Source organism: Camelina sativa, chromosome 16, assembly GCF_000633955.1.
Source record: "Camelina sativa cultivar DH55 chromosome 16, Cs, whole genome shotgun sequence".
NCBI lineage: Eukaryota > Viridiplantae > Streptophyta > Magnoliopsida > Brassicales > Brassicaceae > Camelina > Camelina sativa.
Genome location: NC_025700.1, coordinates 13,167,241 through 13,171,537, shown reverse-complemented (window position 1 = coordinate 13,171,537; position 4,297 = coordinate 13,167,241).

Below are 4,297 nucleotides of genomic sequence, written 5' to 3'. Positions count from 1 at the left end.
TTTTTTTTTTTTTTTTTTTTTTTCTTTTTTTTTGGTGATTCATAAATAATATTTTTAGTTGTTAAAACAGTATATAACGGATACAGATATTCGGTGAATATATTGATTTTACACAGATATTCGAAATCGACAGATACAGATTTGGATTAAAATACCTCCAAAAATACGGTAACAATCAATCAGACTAAAACTGATTAAAGATATTAATGACATATTGACTAAAATCAATAACAAATCAGTTATTCACCGTATACGAATTTTTAGTCAATATGATAAAGATAATACTGACATATACTAATCGCTGTATACGAATTCATATTTAAATACCTCCAAAAATCCTAGATATCCAGATCTTTCTTATGCCTAATTGCTAATTCCTCTCACCTGATTGGTAAGCTACTTTTAAAACTTTAAAATTATTTAAAGTATTGACAACCAATTTTTTGTCAATCAAACTTTCTTGCTTTTAATTTTTTTAAATTTCGAAAGTCATTTTTTTTTTCTCTTCCTTGTTTTTCCTTATCTTTTTAAGCATCAAACCTCAGACTTTAAAACTAAAGATTTTTTAAAACATTTTTTTTCTCACTCTTTTATATTTAAAAGCTATCCAAAAATATATATAAATATTTTACATATTTTATTTTTATAAATTAATTATTCTCATTTTTTCTCTTTCTTTTAAGACCCATTTGAATAATACGAAAAAAAATATTCAAAACAATTAAAAGACACTATTGATATTTGCCAAAATAATGAATCAAGAATTAATCACCAAAAACAAAAAAAAAACCAGAATATTGTTAGCAAAATTTTATATTGACTATTGGAATTATTACTATCTTTTAATTTATTGTTGAAGTGTATTGCATTATTTAAAATTTAATAAGTTAATAAATTGATGTCTACAACTTCAATTATTTATTTCTTATTCTTATAGTTGTTTGTTTTTAATTAGTTTTCAAACAAAATTTCATATTTGATTGATTTATTTTTTTAAATATTAATTTATCATTAATAAAATTTATTTTGTCATTAAAATGTTATATAAATTAATTTCTGACATAATATATATTTATTATTAATACTTATAATAATTATAAAAATAACAGCTACCGCTTTAAAAGTTGTAGGTAAACAATCAGATTTTAATAGTTAAAGTTTCTACAAGCATCAACAGCCAAATTCTCTGCAGCTAAAATTTTAAAGTCAAAGTCTTTACAGCCAAAAGTAACAGCCGTTACCAATTAGGGCCTAAATGACGACACGTCATCGTGCACACTTAAATGAAAGGACTCCACAAAAACCAACTCAGTTAAAATTTAGGGACAATTACTTAAATGATATACATTTTAGGTAATATCACCAGAATCTACAAAAAAATATTTTATTACTAGAATATTTCGGATATTTTCAAAATACCCAGTGTGCTCTTGTTTTATGTTACCGGAAAAAACGTTATTACAAAAACGTCATTGCCACGTCAGACGCCACGCCAGAAATCGCTGACGTGTATTAAATAACTCAGCTGTAAAGCGTAATAGAGGAAATGACGGCTGAGTTATAGGTATGTTGCGGCTGATTTAAGGAAAAAACATTTGAGTAAGATTGGACGGCTGACTTAGAGCATAACTAAGCCACATGTAACGGCTGAGTTTTCACCGGATGATTGAGTTGTCAAAATTTTGGCTGAGTTAGAGCATAACTCAGCCGTCCTTAGGGCTGAGTTATTATCCGATGGTTGAGTTGTCAAAATTTCGACTGTGTTATCAATACGACACGGCTGAGTTATCGTATTTCCGGCTAGCTGAGTTATGAAAAACGGTTGACTTATGAGATGTAGTTTCGGCTGAGTTATGGTTAAATTCTATAACTCAGCCGTTTAAGGCTGACTTATCGTACAACTCGGCCATTTGACGGCTGACTTAGAAGCAAAAGATTAATTACTAGAATGTTATTCAGTTACGGCTGACTTATGAAACGATACAGCTGAGTTACATATTTTCAGTTGACGCAGCGGCTGAATTTGGTAGCCATTTTTCTATTTTTTAATTACTGTAATGTTATTCATGTTGTGGCTGAGTTATAATTTATTTCATGGCTGAGTTATATTAAGGCTGAGTTATTATTTTTTTAATGGCTGACTTACCACGTCGGACGCATCATCTATGTCAACATTCTATGTCATCATCTTTCTTTTCTGGAAATACGAAACGTCGTTCATAAACGCATGTGGAGGATAGAATCAATCGTCTTCTTCCCTTCCTTTGGATCTGGTTTTTTGAAACCAGCCAACGACGAACAAAACCAACCACGATTCCGATCTATAAATTAATCACGCTTCCAACATAGAATCATACAATTCTAAAACGTTTCCAATCGCTTTTTTTGAGAATCGCGATTCCGTTGCGATTCCAAGTGATTTCGGCTGCTTCTGTTTCCGATTCCGATTTTAGAGCGGGAATTGGAGCTTCACCGACGATTCTGTGCAACATATATGAACAGTAAAAACCTTTTAGTTTCTCTCTATTTTGATATAAAGAGAAATTGTCGATGAGATTCTGAAAAAAACAAAAAAACAATGAAAATATGATGTGTATTTTAATTTGCTGATGTGTAATTTTTTTTTAATTTTTTTACTCAAAATCGAAAAATTAAATGTAAAAGGTAAATTGTAATTACAAACAGGACACTAAACATTTGAGTAATTTTTGAAAAATTGTTAAATATAAGTAATAAACTAACTTTTGCATAACATTCCACTAATTCTTACTAAATTTTAAAAACAATCTCAAAACACACTGGTGTGTGACGGAAGGCACTGCAAAAGACTTATTCATCTTCGAAAGATACAAAAAAATCATTTAGTCTAAACAAAAAAAAGAAAAAAACAAAAAAATTTAACAACAAGACTTCTTGAGAATGCAATAAATAAATATTAGTGTCACCATCACACGCATATATTGTTCACGCATGATTCTTTGATAAGAAAGTCGATTTTCAAACTCTTGAAAACATGAATTGTTTTCCCAAATATAAGAAATTAACAAGTTATTTTACGAATTCTCCTTTGAAAAATCAATTAAAAACAATTGACCAAAATACATATACTAAAATTGATTAAAGATAATAATGACATATTGACTAAAATCAATAACAAATCAGTTTTAGATGTTATAGTCAATATATATGGAAAAATATGATAAAGTGCCCACGAAGGCAACATTTTTGTTTCTATAATTCTACTTAGCGTTTATGAAACAAGTTAGTGGTTCTAATTGATTTGAATTAGTCTTGGCTTTTGATTCATTATAACGTTGATGGTAGAGACACTCGATGTCGACATGTCCCTTATCGTACTCTATAAGATTATTTATACAACGTGTACCAAGAAATTTCATGCACAGAAAGTCATAATTGGATTATTATAAAATATTAATCTCAATAACTATATATATAGACCGGTCCAGCATTATTGCTAAGAAAACAAAAATTATATGTACATGCGTAGTTAACTAGATTAAGAATGGGTTTGAAAATGTCAAGCAATGCTCTTCTTCTATCTTTATTTCTTTTACTTCTTTGTCTCTTTTCTGAAATTGGAGGAATTGAGACCACTCACCAAAGGATAGGTTAGTGCCTTCTTATATCTGTTCATATTCTTTTTTTTTCTTTCTTTAATATCATTATAGCCCAACTCAAGACATTAGCCTCCTCTTTCTCTCTCAGGCCCAAATATCGAGAAACCTTTAACTGATCCTTGTTCCGACGCCGGTGAAGCTCCGGCTTGCCGACGTCATGGGTCTCTAGTTCCTTCTCCGCTGTCTCTTACTTGTCCTGCTCTCTGCTTTTCTTTTGTTGTTGTTGCATATCTCAATCACTTCGAACCGACCAGACCCATTCTCAAAACCTCTCTCCTCTGTCGAAAAGCTTTAACGCCAGATCCTCTTCCAGAGATAGACGGCGAGGGAGTTCCCTGTCAACCCTCATTCCGACTGAAGCCCTCTCCCCAAACCCTCGTTTGAGCCTAGTAAACCCGGGGCTCTCCCAAAGGCATAGATCTGAACAAATCCTCGTTTTGCCTGAATCTCTCTGTCTGGGGTGTAAGATGACGATGCTCGGTATTGTTGTTCCCTGGATCAGAAGGTCATGTCCGCAAGAAACCGGAAAGGTGAGGCTACTTCTGCCCCTCTCCAAACCTTTTGCCGTCGCGAATACCTGGTACTCCAGTCTCTCGCCGAGCCTGTTCCCATCGGTGCCCAGAGGCTCCAATCGGAATGACTACTCGCCAGTTCGCCGC